Genomic DNA, 17,421 nt, shown 5'->3' with positions numbered 1-17,421 from the left:
TCATGCTGTCTCAAATACCTTGTCCAGCTTCTATATGAGACACCCTTTTTCTTTAATTTGCCACCTCAGAGGTCCTGTGTCTCTGAAAATCCGCCTAATCAGTTCTTTGTGAGTTTCTAATCTGTTGAACTTCTGTAGGCCGTGGTTCAAATGTAAGGGAATGTCCTTGACCCTGGTGTCTTGGACTGAGCACCCAGGGGGTGATGCCCAGTTCTGAGCAGAATACATGGGTTTTGAATGCCTCAGATGTCCTCCGGCTTGTCATCTGAACTGGTTGCTCCTATTGTTGATGAGGAAATGGTGGAAAAAAGTGTGGCTGGCAGAGGGATCATGGTGTGCCATTTTTTTTTGCCTACTAACCTCATATGTTTCATCTGTACATATGTTGTATTATCTGTTTCCTTTTTGCTAGGTAACAGAAAATTACTTTGTGATTAAAAGCCAATCCACACTAAGACAGAGGTGTCCCATGTACAAATCCTTCCCTGCAGGATTCCTGTAGCCAGAGGATTTTGAGCAGCTACAGTAGCGGTAGGGTGGCAAGGGTTGCTTGCAAAATCCCTGTGCCAAAAGTGGATTTCATGTTTGGCCATACAGTTCTGATCCTGTTGAATGCCTTCCACTGCCCAAACTATTTGTATATGTATATATTTTTAATAAGAAAAACAGGGTCTTTGTGTGTCAAGGCCAGGAAAATGAGTTTTCATCTTATCTAGGGAGAATCGATAACAGAAGGATCATTAGCTATTGGCACTTGTCGTGGAAGATAAACTGCAGATGCTATTAAAGAATGTGTCTAGAGATTAAATCTTTCCTTAGCATGAGAATCCAGTAGATTATCATGAGGACAGAGTGCAAATTATATTTAAGTTTTAGATTGTTTTTCCTTATGAAACAAAAAAATTAAGAAATCTTATTTGTCCTATGTGATTTTTTTTTTGTCCCCACCACCTCTAGTGCTTGTGGGTAATGTCAGATTATTCAGATACAAATAGTTTGTTATGAATTTATCTCTTAAGATTCATAGTTCCATTTCTTCTTTTTTCATAACTGGTCACTCAAACTTGGTTATTTATCTGTTCTTTCTCTTCTCTGCTGTAATTACCAATACTGGTGCCCAGTTTTGCTGATGGATTTGGTGATACGAAGCTGGGCTCCAACTGCCAGTGTTTTCTGTAGGCAACTGGCAAATGACAATATCTACTGATCGTAACAAGCAGACTAGATCTGTGCAGACCCTGGTAGGCAAGTGGCTTTAGATGCTGTATTCACTCTTCACTTACGTACGTACAGTTCCTATTTTATGTCAACTCTGAGCTTTTCTAGTGAAATTTTTCATTGCAGTTTCTGAGCAGCCGTGCTCTCAGGGCAGGTAGGTCTCCCTGCGCCAGTCCCAATGCATCCTGCATGCTGCATGGCGTGCTCCAGCTGCACCTCCTGCAGCATCTCTGTAGAAGTGAGACCTTGGGGATCAGCTATGGGAAATCACTGGGATCGTTGCAGAAATAGGAGACTGCAATAGGTGTGAAATACACTACTTGGTTCTATCGGTTCATTCTTGTGGGTGCTCTGTTTTGGAGCTTGTGCCTTTAGAGACCATGATAACTGAAGCTGAACGAAGTGAAGCAGCCTTTACAAGAATAATAATAAAAATAAGCATGTACATTTCTCTTCCTAGATATCTTATTACTCTAATGGTTTTGAACTGAGGCTGTAATCTAATCCTCTACAGTGTCAGCCTCCTTTGTATTTGGCTTCTCGTCTGAATTATGGAGTCCCACCCTCTCTTGTACTTACAATGAAGTTGGTTTGTTGGGTTTTTCCCCCTCTTCTAAGTTGGTAATCAAAAAGCATGATCATGTATTATGCTCTTGCCTAAGTTTCATCTACATCTACCTTTGTTGACAATAAGTGTCAATAAAAAAATTTTTATTATCCTGTTTCTGTGGAGAATTTTCTAGCTGAAAACTGGACTCCTGGAGAGCATGGGGGAAAAACAGCATGTGTGAGCAAAACCAAGCCTGTATATTTAAAAACATATCCCCCACAACTCATAGCTTAACTAATTTCTTAACAGGCCTAACTACCTATAGATTTGAGGTACTATATTTTGTGGCAATGTGTTTATAGTGTTCCCAACACTTGGTATTTGCTTCTTTTCTGGCTTAGGAGTGGCAGCAAAAAGTTGTTTGCAATCTTGCACCATGACCCATGGCATGGAAAGTGACCTGATTTCAACATCTTTTATGTATCTCTGTGGAATTCTACATTATAGTGATATTTTTAAAACCGTAACTTCGTGTTGGTACATGAGCCAGCTTCTGATAAAGCAAAGCGCTGGGAGGAACGTTTTGTTCTGGAAATAGTCCTTTTGAAGGACTAATTGAAGATTAGGCAATTGTCTAAGGCACTGGTTAGTGATTTTTAAGAATAATGTGTTAGTAAGAGTTGCCCTGTAATAAAATAGGATCAACTGTGGTGAGATGAAGACAATAAGGACAATTTTGCATCTATTTGGGAAGATGAAAATTTTCTTTTTTGTATACTTATCCATTACTATTATATTTGTTTTGAGTACTTTTGGTCTTCTGAAATGCTTGAATGTGCAATTATTTTCACAGACTCCATTTGGGCTATTGTGTACATTACATTTACAATATAGCTCTGAAGTGTGTAGGTGTTCCTGACTTATTACATAACTATTTTATGGTTCTCATCTTCAGATGTGAATTTTTAGTGCCGAGTGTTAAATGCCAATATTTGTACTTAAAGGAAAGGATATTGTAGGTCAATAAATTAAGGAATTTTGGAAGGAGATTTGGATGGTCTGAAGTCACATGTCTTACAAAGATAACATTATTATTTTTATATGAAAAAAAATGGATATTTCTATCTACTAAAGGAAGAAGAGTAATTTCTAATAAAAACTACAGTGGGATAAAGTATTTAGTAAACTGGGCAGACATATTTTGCTGTAGGTCAATTATTTGTGAAGCTGTCACATATAAAAGTACAATTTTCCTAGGTCTGCTAGTATAAAATAGCACTAGGGATGTATCCAACGTTCACTTCACCCTTACTGACACAAAAGTCTTGTCTGGAAGCTAGTAGATAATAACAATATCCAGATAATTTTATTTTATTTTTTTTTAGTGGTACAGTTGGCACGAAAATCACAAAAAGTATTCAACTGGGCACAGTAAAATTGTTCTGGAACCTAAACATTCTGTTTATATATATATATATATATATATATATATATATATATATATATATAAAAAAATTAACACATAATTTTCGGTGTCATGTTAAATGTGAGGAGGTCCTTCTCACAGCATGCATGGCTGTCTAGAGTAGTCTGGCCTGCCTGCAGCGTAAGCCAGCGATGCAGTGATCTGCACTTGTGGTGCAGTCTTGTGCAGGTCGGCTCAGTGTTGCAAAGGGCTTAGTGATGGGAGCCCTTCTCCACTGGGAACTTGGGTCCTGGCTTTTGAGCTGATGCGTGGAGATTCAGTGTGAGTTTCCTGGCGCAGAAGTGACTTTCTGGCAATGGTTTAAGTGTTTTTTGTTTTCGGTCATGTAAGTTGTGTGTGAGCTGCAGAACAAGATCAGCTGCAGTGTAAAAATGGAAAAATTAAGAGTGAGATTACTATTTTCTGCCTTGGTAAAGAACAGGTGGTGGAAATGACACACCTAGCTATTTTGTGCTATTCAGAATTGTGCTGTTATCATCTGGTTTACATTAGAAACTGTGAATGATACTGGTAAAAGAAGTGAACAGGAGAAACTAGCATCAAAGCTAACTGCTTTCCTGTATTTTAAGGTAGAGATTAAGAGTCCACTGACCTTTTTCATGCTTGCAAGCATAATTACAGCTTGAATTATATCCTTATAGAAAACAGATTTTTAGCCTTGGGATACTTGGGATTCTGGAAGTTAAGTTTTCAGAATAAAACCAACGTGCTCAAGCATTTTTTCAGTTTTTCTAAGAGTATACAATAATTCTTCCTTAGTTTCAAGGCTTTGGAATAAATCAGATAAAACAGTGAGCTGAAAAACTCCCTCTCTTCTGCCCTGACCAATGGTGATTGTCTGCTCTTCATATTCAGCTGTATACAAGGGAAAATGTCGAGAGAAGCCTTTCTTTTTCTCAAAAGAGTTGAAAGGGACTGTTCTTTATTTCTGAGTGGGCTAGAAAAAGAATATTGCTCAACTTCAAGCCTTGGCTGCCATCTCTTTCAGTATGTATGGAAATATTTCCCAGCTTCAGGGAATAGACATGTACAATCTGTAAGATGGAGTCTGCTTTTTAACAAATGTAGTCTTGGTATTGGTTTGTGCGCTTACTAACTTATATTTTGATTGTTAAATTCTTTGTTTGCAAAGTATGGAACATAATTTGTTGCTAAACAAATTATAAGCTAATGTAGGCTTTTTTTGGTTTTTGCAACGAAGCATGTATGATACATTTATTTATTTAGATATCAAATACTGTCTGTGTTCTTTATTATAATACTGCAGTTTTAGCATTCAGTGCTCTACTGTTAGAGCTGTGCCACATATGTTAATAATTTCTTTACTACTTGGCATTGATCTCTTGTTCTGTGCTGTTAGCTCTGAAATTGGGGGCTCTGTTGCTTACCTCTAAATTACTGGTCCCTCAGCCATTAAATATGTTTCAGGTTGTTTTGATACAGTGTAGACGTAAGCTTAGAATATTTTAAACCCAGCACTGTCGTGTGTGTGTTGATTGATTTATTTAAATATAACACAACTTACCTGAGTAGAGTGTAACTCATCCAATCTCAGAAGATATTTGTAATGTCTCCTGCACTCTTTCTGGGAGTTACCTCTCCTTTAATACATAATTTGCAATTCTTATGCGAGTAACTTCTGGATGCATTGGTTTATTTTGCAGTCAGAGAGTCTTTGTTTCCTGCACTTATCGAGGAAGAGTGTATTTAATGCTCTGAACAAGATGTCTCATGGATTATCTGCCAGTGGCTTCCTCTGACCAACAAAGAAGTGACACTGAATACAGAGAGAGTGGCCATTGTCTCTGTTCCGCTCAGACTTGACTATAAAGTCAGTTGGATCTAATTGTATTAGCATAATTCAGCCCCCTTACTTTCCTGCAGAGTTATCCTTCCCTACTTTTCTGGCCAGTTCATATGAATTTGTATCTGAATTGTTCACTTACGCTACTTTAACATTGAAGATGATGGCAATTTAAGGGTGATCCCAGAACTAGCCTGTTTCCATGTTGTTTGGTCCAGCTGCACTGAATGCATTCTGGAATTACAAAAAACCCAACAAAACAAAAAACCCAACCCCCCAAAAAATTAAAACCAGCTTTGTATGATCAGAAGCACAGAGGCAATACTTCTTCCTTGGTGTCCTGTCATGCATCTCCTTACCATGTTCTGATCGTGCCCACACAACACTTGAAGGCAGAAGTAAGCTTTTTCTGTTTGTGGTTCAAGCTGGCTGGCTGGGGGCCAGCTCCCATCTGAAATCAATGCAACTTTTCAGTTCAGTGCAGTGCCAGACTTGAGTTAACACAACCCTGCTGTGTCTACAAGTCTTATTTTTTCCCATGGGTTTGTTGGATGGCTTGGAGATCAAGAGTTGTAAGCCATTCTGCAAAAGATGACATAGCTATACTCTTTGTCACATACGTCTTTTGTTTGTTTGGTAAGCAATGAATTGAGATTCTTGGTTGGGAACTTAAAGGCTGTTAATTTTTTCTCCTCTACCTACATGCTCAAACCCATTTGCTGTTTGGAACTTTTAAAAACATTTAATGCTTTTTTTTTTTGTGTGTTCAGTTGCTGGTTTTGTTACTGCAGCACTTTAAAAATGGCATAGACAAAAACACCCAAGTCAAGAATTCACGAGTTAGAAAATTTGTAGCTGACTTAATACCTAGAAAATCTAACCCAGAGGTTTTATATCTGTATCATGATAGTTTAATTCACATCCCACTTGCAAGCTAGGCACCCAGAAAACAAGGGAGGCATCTGTGGGGAGCTAGTGTGACTCGTTAATTATGGCTGAGTGGATAGTGCTGCCTCAAGCTTTGGCTGGAAACCTCAACTTCATTGTTCTCTCCTCCATAACCATCAGTGTTATCAAAGTGAGAACCTTCCTGTAGATGACCTCTCCCTCCCCCAGCCTCTCCAGCTGTAGAGAAGTGTGGAACAGAAGCAGGACTGACCATGGGAGATGTTGGAAAAGGACAGAGCAGCAGCAATGGGCTGGTGAGTGAAACTCAAGCAGGTTCCAGCATTGGCTGATGAGCCTGATCATGTAATGCAACCCAGTCCAAGCATCAGGTGACCAGTAGTGTCTGAGTACCAAGGAGTGGAAGTAGGAATTTGAAGTGCCTGTGGTAGTCCGAGCTCTGCAATGGTCACTGTTCAAACATGTTTTCCTGCCCTGCAAGAAAATTTCAGGTCTGCTTGTTTGCTGCACTAGTTCCATGTTTATCGCAAAGGACCACTTGTTACAGGAACTTAATTGGTGGCAAGCCACCAAATTCCTTTGACATTTCAAATGGGACAGCACAAGAAACTAAAGTGACATTTTGTGTACCTACCACACACCCCTCCCCAAGGAAGTAATGATATTCTTGAGAATACAAGCAGAATTCATTTTTATCAGCAACACTATCTCTCTACTGGTTTCAGAAGCTTGGACATGTTCTTTATCAGAAATTCAAGGTCCGTCCATTTGAAAGAAGGGGTGATGGAGTCATGAGGGTGCAGGCATTAACCAGACCTGCTTGCTGTCAGGCAGGTTCTGTGTTCCCTGGATAATCGGAAAACTTGGCTGCTGCTTTGACATTTAGAAAAGCTAACATGTGTTTACAACTATAGAGGAGAGCCGCTTTCTTTCCTTCTAAAGATGCCTCTAGATAGCTCTGGTAATTTCTACAAGTCTGTTAGCTGGGGCTGAAAACCACGGATTAATGGACAATGTTCTCTCTAGCAGGGAAATCTGATCCGAGTTGCAAGATTAGTGTGACCTGCTCCTATTTAGCACCAGACCTTTATTTCAGTATTTGTAGAAATTTGGTTGAAGGGCTTCACCTGGTCAGCCATTAAAATGTAATTTTTTAACACTTGCTCCAAGTTTCTTTTTCTAAATGTGCAAGGCTGTGATTTACAGCCCCTGCTCTCCTGCCCTGGATGGCACTGTCAGGACCTATGATGGCTCCAGCATGTGGATGGGTTGGCAGGTGTGATTGCAATGCCTGGACTCCGTCTTTGGATTTCACAGGAGTCTCCTGTCTATGAAAGGTGGTGTTGACCATGAGTTTCATTATCTAAAAATCTTCTCGGTGGGTGGCTACAACCTTAACACCTTTAACCTTGGATGGTGAAAGGTGTTTTGTTGTTATTATTTATTTTAAAGAAATCCTTAATTGAGATAAGAGGTTGGTATCTAGTCATTCTTTTAATTGGTTAACTAAATTTAACAGATCAATTACTTGACACCCCATCCTTTTTTTTTAAGATTTTCATATTCATTTTCACTTTTTAATTTCTCTTTTGGTGGTGGTGGTGTGGGAGGAGGATCAGATGTGATTGTGCATGCAGGATGGTCCTATTGCTTGTCTTTAGTTCATAACTGTGTGCATAAGAACTTGGGGGAGCCTCAGATTTAGCAGTTTGTTCTGCTTGGTTGGAAGGTCTGATGTTGACAGTGGTAATTATAACTTCTTCCTGTTCTTCACATCGAGGAAGAAGATGAGCTATGGATTTTGATTCTTCAGCTTTAGCTGGGATTCAGGGGCAAGGAAGCTGAAGATTACCTTTTCCTGCACTATTGTTTTCCTCTCCTTCATCTTTGTGAATAATTTTTTCCAACATTTGTGTATGTAGCAGTACCAAGACCAAGCTTTCGATGATCCTGACTTTGCTGCTGCTTTACAACTGACATTTTACATTTTTGGATTCAAACTTCTTTAAAAGTTCTTGTGGGTCAAAAAGTTATTAATCTTATCTTTCAGTTTTTTTGGTGTGGTGTGTTTTTTTTTTTTTTTTTGTAGCTTGTATGTAATGGATGTTTCCATCTGTTGAAGACCTGTAGAATCTGGTAGTTCTCTTTTATTGGAGATTATGGAATGCATTTTATGGGTGAGGAAGCTGGGGAGGAGTGCATTTTGCCTGCTACCTGGAAGGTAGAAATATGTGCTCTTCCCTGATTCAGAGGACCTCATTACCCAGTATTCTTCACCTGATATTTTAGTGTATGATTGACACAGAGTTCTGTTACCATTCTTCATCTACTGTCCTTGTTAATTGCAGGGTCAGTGCCTCAGTCTGATTTGGAAGACTTAATCAGAAATTGGCAGCTACTGGAGGGACTACCGTTCCCTCCTGTCTGTCTGCCAAGGGCCTGTCCTTACACATACATACCTCTGACATACAGTTTGCCAGGTTTGGTGCTGGATTGGAATGGGCTTCGCTATCGTAGACTTGGATTTGCTCAGTCTATGACATTTCAAATTTGTATTTACTTTCAAAAATACTCAGCCAGTGGCAGATTTTGATAAAAAACTGATCTAAATTTCTGTTCAAGACATGTAGCTTGCATTTGTGCAGCCTCTAGTCTCTTACGAGAAGCTTAAAAATGTACAGATTTCTTTAGATAATTGTATTATTTATTATTTTATTATTATTATCATCATTGGTATTTTGTACAAAATTTTAAGCACTGCAAAGAGTAAAGGGCAATACAGATATGACAGAAAATGCACGTGATACAGTTGGATAAAATGTATGCAGTTGATGATTATGTGACTACTAAATGAAAGCAAAGGAAAATATGAAAAGAAAGAGTAGGTAATTAAGGATTGTTTTGAAGGACATTGAGAGAAAGCTAACCTATCAGGACAGAAAATCATACATAACATTAGAGAATGTTCTAAGGAGGGTGCTGGAGTATCTGCAAAATGAACATGAATATGTATCCTGTGCCAGAGGAATGTTCTCCTGGTGCCAGGGAATTTTTTTTTTTGTTGTCCTCATTTTTTTTTTTTAAATCATCTTAATCTAGATGAGGTTAAAAAAGCCACAAAAACCTCTTGACTACATTGCTTTCAATCTGTTTTTTTTCTGACTCTGTTTGCCTGTTGCAGCCCTGTCTTATCTTGGTTTTGAAATCCTGATGTTTTCCAGTCATGTGCTAGAACTAAATAATATATTTACGCTTACTGCAAGATTTAGGATTAAAGGAGAAGTTTACAGGAGGCTCGTTTTCCATTGTTACAGGTGTCTCTTGTGAGACTTCTTTTTCCTCACTTCTCTGTGTCTCTCCACATGTGTATAAATCCCATCTTTATTATATCTTTTTTCTTTGTTTTTTCTTCTTTTTAGTCTAGCAGGCCTGCTGTATGCATTAGAAAAAAGACATTGTCTGTGTGAAATGTGTGTGATACTGGTATTGGTGATTAGCTCTATAGTGCAGGCTACCCTTGAGTGAGTTATTGGAGGATATTATAGGGAACTGATTTACTGATTTGTGTACCAGCTTTGGGGTGGACCAGAACATGGCCAGTGAGTTTTAGGACTGTTTGCTGAGGGGAGGCAGAGTGGAGGCTGGAAATCATCATAGAGTTGTAGACTGGTAGGGTTGGAAGGGACCTTTAAAGGTGATGTGGTCCCTGCCCACAGCAGCAGGGTTGGACACCTTCCACTAGACCAGGTTGCTCAGAGCCCCACCTGGCCTTGAACACTTTCAGGGATGGAGCATCCACAGCTTCTCTGGGCAACCCATTCCAGTGCCTTATCACCCTCACAACAGAAAAATTCTTCCTTATGTCCAGTCTAAATATTTCAGTTTAAAACTGGAATTGCCCCCTTGGCCTTGGTGAAAAGGCTCTCTCTGTGTTTATTATAAGCCTCCTTTATATATTGAAAGGCCAAAATTTTGGTTTCCAGTGCAGCAGCTATATGGGTTTTACTGTCTGGTTCTTGTTCATTGCCAGTACAGGCCTGTAAACACATTCATCTCTTCTGCTTCCGTAGCTTGTCCCCCACCAGTGCCTTGGTTTCGCTGGCCCAGCCAGCCCGTCTGGCAGGCTCTCTGCGCCACCTCTGCTCTCTCTGCTGTTCAGTCCCAGCCTGTCCTGCTGAAGCCTTGCAGTACTTCACTCCCTTCTGCTCCAGCTAATTCTAAACTCGCTACCCTGGATAATAATATATTATTTTTTACCTTCAGTAAAGCAATGTCCTGCAGTTGGTGGTTGTTTATTTTTTTCCATAGGACAATATTTTAATTTCTTTTCTGTTTCAGCTCTAATTTCTTGTCAGTTTGTTTTGTCCTTCTCCTCTCCTTCCTTTCATCTCAGACCTAATAGACCAGAAGATCCTGATGATTATAGTTATTCTTTCCCTGCCTTGTGTTTTCCCCTATGAACCTTATGTGGCTGTGATGGTCTCTTCAACCATCCAAAAGAAACTGAATTTCAGGTCAAATGAACCCCGTCTTGCAAGGGCAGGTAGTTTTCTCTTTATGCCTTTTTTTCAGGAGATATGTCTCAACGGAACCATTTACCTCCTTCTACATAGGTTCCTGTCCCTCTTCTTCCTTTCTTACCAAGCAGCTTCTTTCTCTCTTTGGGTGTCTCAAGAGAGTCACTGCTAGTGCAGGAGGGTCTCTACTGCCTCCTGCTCTCAGTCTTCACTTAGTTTCATCCCTGGTGCAGCTGGATCTATGGTCTTACTTCCACTGGTTGTCATCTGAGGGAGCGTGCTCTGCAATGTTCATGTGTAAGCAGGTTGGTCAACTGTTTTGTGTTGAAAGATGTGATTTATAATACATGTATTCGTCTCGTAGCACTTGACTTTGGCCTAAAGAGAGAGGTAAGTGGAGGAAGCTTAGACCTTAGCTGAAATACAATAATGCTGCTCTTCTCCAAACATACTGTGTTTATGATCCAGGATAATTCAGCTAAAAGGATCTGGAAACTTTCAGAAATAAAATGTGACATTTAATGGTTATACTACTTTCTGAACTTTCTGAAGCAGCAGTAAGCTCACAAGCTTTCACTTTTTGATAGGTGAACCAGCTGAGGCTCAGAGGGTTGGAAGTGCTGATCTGTAAGAGAAAAAGATCTTAGTCAGTTTGGACAGGCTGTGTTTGTTCCAAGAGCAGGGCCATGCACCTGGTAGATGACAGCTTTTCCAAAGAGGCCAGAATTTGACGGGGACCATATGGAGTGAAAGTGTTGTACTGACAGGGGATAAAAGTCAACATGATAGATACCATTCAAGATCACTGGGCTTGTAGTGCAAGAACTGGAATGTGGCCAGGATCATGGAGATTGCTAGACAAGTTACCTATGTGACTGAAATGCTTGGCCTGAGCCTGACATTGGTTTTTGTTCTTCGGTTGTTTTGTTTTTTTTTTTCCCCCCCTTAACCACTACAGAGCAGAGGTGACATGCTTCCTATTAATAGCACACCGTCACGGTGGTATGTAAAAGAGATAAGTAACATTTGCGTTGCCGTCTCTTAACGTACTTATTCAATACAAGTTGTTTAAAATATGTTACTAACAAACAATGGAAAGTCTCCATGAGGAATGTCAATAGGTTTTCTGTTTTTTTCATTTCCATTTAAAAGTTATTCATAATACTCTATACAAAGCACTGTAAGTGGTGGTAATTTTTCTATGTGTTTACCAGAGAACTGCATGATAGTATCTGTTTAATAACTCTCAGTCAACATTCAATCATAGGTGCTGAAGTTTAACCCTGTAACACTTTGACTAGTGTGGAAGATTAATATCTCTTGGCCTATGCTCCAGAACAGAGGGAGACTGAAATGGCAGAATTGTAAAAATATTGCGTCAGTCAATATTTGCCTTTACACAAACATGCTGAAGTTGAACAGTGTTGTAGATGTTTGACTTTAGGTGGTGTGTAGTAATTACATGGAAATAGATTTTCGCCTTTCCTTCTTCAGCCTGACTCAAGATGCAGCCTGACAAGATGCCCCCAAGATTATCTGCAAGAGCAGTCCTAGTTCTGGGTTGGGTCTTGGGTTGTCCTCTATTGAACAGACTTGCTTGGTTGGTGACTCAACACCCAAAAATGAAGAGAGTTTTCTGTTGCTCAAGGGATGACCTGCTTGCCAAACAGTAGACAAAGCAGGGGTAAAGGGGGAGCGCATCCATCCGTTCCAGCAGCAGTAAGCTCTTTGCTTAGCTGAGCCAACTTGGTCAACCATATAGCAAATTTAGGTGGAATCTAGAGCAGCAATAGGAAGATGCTTGGTGCCTTGTCCTTCCCCTGTCACCAAAGGTAGCAGGGTGTCTCAGAGAATAGTCTTCACAGTGGTATAGTGCAAGCCAGAACCTGTATTTTCCATAACCCTGGTCCAGACAGTGACTGAACTGCTCAGCTGAAAGTTCCCCAAACTGTTCAGTCTGCAGTTGCCATGAGAGGCTGCAGTCCAGGTGGGTGAAAACAGGATCTTGTCATGTGAGGTGCTGGATGGCCTTGATAGTTGGCAGTGCCATCCCACCAGCTCCAGTAGCTCTTGTGGTGCAGAGCACAGGCAGGAGGGGCTTGGGCAGAGTGGGAGGGAGGGAGGAATGAAGAGGGGAAAGGATAGACAGGAACATGGAGGAGGAGGAAGTAAACAAAATGGTGAAAAAGGGAAAAGGAGTAGAAATAAACTCTTGCATGCTTTTTATGTTGCCTTAATACTCTGTGAGGGCAATGTGGTACAAATAAAATGATAAAATATAATTATTCAGATTCCCAAAACCGTCTTGTCTAACGGCTCTGCATTTTAGCGCCTGAAGAATTTTCCTTCATATTCTACTGAAAACATTTTGGTCAGCTGTAGATGTCATCTTGGTGTGAGGCAGTGGTGAGGGTCACGCTAGCTGTGGGAGAGCTGGCAGAAATGCCCCACACTATTGGTTCTCCAGCCCTCCATTAGGTAGGAGGGAATGCCAGGGTTGTGCCAGCCCATCTCACCTTGCTGCTTGCTTGTTCTGTGGGCCGCTGTAGGAGCTGGGCAGTTGGGATTGCTTTTCTTTCTCCATCTGGGGTTGGTTTGTACATCCACTGGCTGAAATAGGGAGCAACCCATATGTTCACAGTCTGACAAGTATCAGCATATGCAGGTGGTGTGGGCTGTGGGGCTGAGGGGAAGAGTGCATATTTTCAAACACGGTAAAATAGGTTGTGAAGTGAGAGGACTGGTATCTGCCGGTCTGACATGAAAAAACATTTGAGCTACTGCTGTTGGCTTTGCGGGGGAACCATTTTTCATGGAAGACTTCTGGGAGGGCTTGCATCTACATTACTGTTACCATCCTGGGCTGCTTAGCTGAAGCAAATATCTTGATTCTTACTGTTTTAGCTTGCATTTTGAAGAAACCTTGGATCACAGAAGTGGGATTCCTTTCCAGTGAAACTAAAAGAAAAGATGCTCTCTATCTACTAATGCACATTGACTGCAGGAGACTAAACTAGAAATAGAATGAAGTGAAACACCCCAGAATGTATATAGTATAGTTATGGACATTGTGTCCTTAACTCTATTATTGGTGAAAAGTTTTATCCTAAAGAATAGCCTTTGGATATTTCTTGCTGGCTCATTAATTTTGAGTGGCTTGATGCCCTTCTTGTTCCAATGGGATGTGGCTATAGTCACAGGTGAGTTAAGGTGAACCTTAGACTGGGGAGCAGCCTTTGTAAGGACTGGTGGTAGAGGAGGTTGGTTTCTCTGTGAAATGCTGATTCCAAGTGCACCCGCAGGGATAGTCAGCTTTCTGTAGCCTGAGGTGAATGCTAAGGTGATTGAGTCCTGTGCTAGATAGTGTTGCAGTGTTGCAATGTTAGCCTGTGTTTATACCAGCATTATAGTTTTGACTTCTGTTGCTATAATTGTTATTCACTCTTGAGCCAAACCCTCCTGCACCAAATGGCCAAAAACATCATGCTATGGCTCTCTAACCCACTTGCTACAGAATATTTCTGGAGATTTGGCTACTTCATTGAGATACTTTAATGAGAGCAAAGTTCAGAAAAATCTAATTAGTTTTTTTTTATCTGCATGTACTATATCATATGAATTTGCATTACAGCCAGGTTTGATCTATATGTGCATTACGGAAACTTATGTCAGCTTTTCTGAGCATATACATACATATGCACAAGACCTAGCCTTAGCTTCATTAACATAAGAGATACGTGCATGTGTACACATACTGCTTTTTTCCTCTCTGTATTTCATTCCGATTCCAGTAAACATGGAGAAGAACAGAAGAAATTTTGTTCCTGGTTGAAATGCATTCAACCTTTAGAGTATATAAATGGATAGACTGCAAAAAAGTTAATTTGATTGTTGTCCAATCTCTTTCCTCAAATAATTGACAGAAAAAGTCTAGTAATTTTTTTGTGTTATGGCTGACTGCAGGAGGGAAGGTAGGTTACAGTGCTGCAAACAGTGCTTTAGTACATCCTATCAAAGTTGCAAAGCAAACTGGTTAGTTTAAAATTCCATCTATATTGCTCCTTGGCATATATGGTTACTGGAAGTCTGTTTTAGTAACTCCTGGCATTCCATGTGTGTGATGGAGTTTTGAGTTGTGATGTGTTTTAGTCTAATGACAAATAGCAATGCCATCTGTATTTGATTATAGCAAGGAAGATGTAGAGGAAATAATTCTTTGCTGTGGCCTGAAGGGTCAGTCACTTTGAGCTTTTCTTCGTCTGCCTTTAGTAGAAGCATAGGCTTCCACTTCCTTTTTAGTGGTGATTTTGTAAAAAGTGTAAATCTTGGAGGATTCATCTCTACCTGTGAATTAGTGTGCCCAGGACTACTGTCCTGCACTGAAATTAAATAGCACAAGATGTCCTGTACTGCAACCGTTAAACTTTCTAGCTTTCAGAAAGGGAACTGTATGCATGGAATATTTCCTGCATACTGCTGGCTCCTGCAGCATGCATAGAAGGACATGTTGGGATGAATGGAAATGCTCTGATGGAAGCCATGCTGGGTGTCATTCTAACAAATATTATGGATAACGAAACTTCCAGTGCCTGGAAATATTTGTTGGTACTATTTAATCAGCTTGTGCAGATATAGCTTTGGTGACTTCTAATAGAGCACATTCAGCTATGTAAAAATGTTCAGGACAAATGATAATTATGTTCTGATGGCAATAGAATTGCAAGTTGTACTGATGGTGCTTTCATGTAATGAGGTACTACTTGTGGATGAATTAATTTGTGCCCCATGCCGACCTTTCAGCTGTTTGGTTTTGGGCCCACTTTTTAGTATATTGGTTTGGTGCGTGCATGTGTGACATTTGTGCTCTGCAAAATCTTCTGATGGAACTGGGTTCAAGGTAGTTGTTGCAGATGGAGTCCTGCACTTCACTCATAAGAGAGAAGCAACAACATACTTTATTGATACACAACAGCAAGTTAGCAAAATTCAATGGTAAATACGGCAGTGGTTTAACAAGATTCAATGGCAAAGTACACTTGATTATTTACTGCGTAGAGGACAGCGTCAGACAAAACTGTCAGGGAGACCCTCCTGTTGAATCCTGAGGTTCAGAAAGGACCCCTTTTCTTTCTAAACTTCTCAGAGAGGAGCCTTAGGTGCAGCTGGATCCAATCCCAGTCTCAGTAATTGGTTTATGTCTAATGGATTATTAGTGCACAATCAATCACTTGGCTAAGATTTCCAAGTTTAGCATGCAGTTAATCACTTACCAAGGATCTGTTGTGGCAAGGAATCTCTCAGCCTCGAGGAGTAACCCCGAGAGGCATCCCTACTCAAGGGCAGATCCTGATGCACAGCCCACTGCCAAGCGGGAGAGCCCAACAGGCCCAATGTAAGATGACTGGCTTACAGTCACATTTGTACAGCAGCAAGATGTCTGGGTCACTGTTCCAAACAGGCCTTGGCTACCATGTTGCCCTCCATTCCCCAAAGTCCACAGTAAGATGGATGTGGCCATTGCAATCCCACTGGTTGTTATGGCTTAAACTGGAGAAAGGGGGGTGGGGGTGGGCGGGTGGGGGCAGGGACACTGCCACAGTGTAACTGAATTCTCTGCAAAATGTTGATGGTGCCTTTAAATGAAGTCATTCTGCCGCGTGCAGCTAGAGCAGCATCATTCTAAATAACTAGCCAGGGGGTGTACGCTGTGTTTACACAAGCTAATCTTCTGGATATGTTTCACAAGATTACTTAACCTGTTTGTGTGAAAATTACAATTCAGCTTTTATTCTTTATTGAAGTGCATGAAAAACTGATCAAATCTGCAGTGTATCAGCTTGGTTATGGTAGAAGGAGTTTCATGGACAAAATGTTTTTTTTTTTATAGCTGCTGTCCCATTAGGATCTTCAAGGAGGCTGGCCTGGAGATGCTTCTAAGTTTGTAAATGAGGACTCTGCTAGGCTTCCCCTTAACCTGGCAAGAAGAGTGTGAAGCAGCTTTGAGTGTTTGCACATTTTGGGAACAGGGGAGGGGCTGGAGATTCCCTCTTAGCAGAAGGGGTGATGTAAAAGAGAGAGTGGGATGAAGAAGGACAGTTGTGTTTGCCTCCCTAGAGCAGCAGGAGCAGATGTTGGAACAGAGGTGTAGTCACTCGCTGTATTTAGAAGAGCTCAGCTTTTACTCTGCCAAACTGGGTATGGCTTCTATTATCTGTATGTATTGGTTTTGTTGAAGAAACAGAAGAAAGTTAATTCTGGCCAGTGCTTAGCTGTACTTTGAGACTGTGATTCACTTTTCAGACTGTCTTCAGAGCTGCTTTAGAGCAGTTTCCACAACAGTATTTAAAGATAAGATTGATTAAGGCTTCTCTTAAAAATAAAATAAAAAATAAATGTGTGCTGTAAACAAATTTCACTGCTTGATGGAGCAAAATTCAAGCAGGTATGCATTTTAACCAGTAAATTAATATATTGTATTCTTATATCTCCACTGAGCCTGTCTGAAGGGCAGTCATGGGAACAGAATACTGACACTAAGCTCTGCCTCCAGGGACCACAGTTGCGTGTTTTGGAGCTGTCTCTAGGCCACCCTTGCAATCAATATTTATTGTAATTACAAATTAAATGAGGGAGTCTTAAAGTGGTGGGTGCATTTAATAACATATTATAATAGCATGGCAATGAATTGAGGATTAATCAAAACTTTTAAAGCTGGTGCTGAATTGATTTAGTGATTTGCATTTAGCTTAGTGCTGTATTCCTGTTGACAATAATTTACTTTAAAAATTGCATTGCAATTTCCTCTTAATTGCACATGGTATGCTTCAGGGTGACAGTGAAGATATTAAAATATGAGTAACAGATGCGATGTTTGCTAATGGAGCATCACATCCCATATATTTTCCTCATCCTGTTATTTATTTATCTGTAGATGAAGCCT

General features: G+C 40.3%; 1 protein-coding gene across 6 annotated transcripts in view; it reads left to right on the top strand.

Moving 5' to 3' along the window:
* SEMA5A (semaphorin 5A) overlaps window positions 1–17,421 on the top strand; it is a 353,942-nt gene that overhangs the window by 24,047 nt on the left and 312,474 nt on the right. Inside the window, exon 1 of one of the 6 annotated variants that reach the window (XM_080382046.1) lies at window positions 5,214–6,260. The exons of the other annotated variants lie outside the window; for them this stretch is intronic. The gene's annotated coding sequence lies outside the window, so the exon portion shown is untranslated. Of the gene's footprint in view, window positions 1–5,213; window positions 6,261–17,421 lie in introns of those variants that run through there. 6 annotated transcript variants of the gene reach the window in all.

Source organism: Falco punctatus (genome assembly GCF_963210335.1).
Source record: "Falco punctatus genome assembly, chromosome: 3".
NCBI classification, from domain to species: Eukaryota; Metazoa; Chordata; class Aves; order Falconiformes; family Falconidae; genus Falco; species Falco punctatus.
The sequence above is the reverse complement of the archived record's forward strand: the minus strand, read 5'-3'. Positions and strand labels throughout refer to the sequence as shown.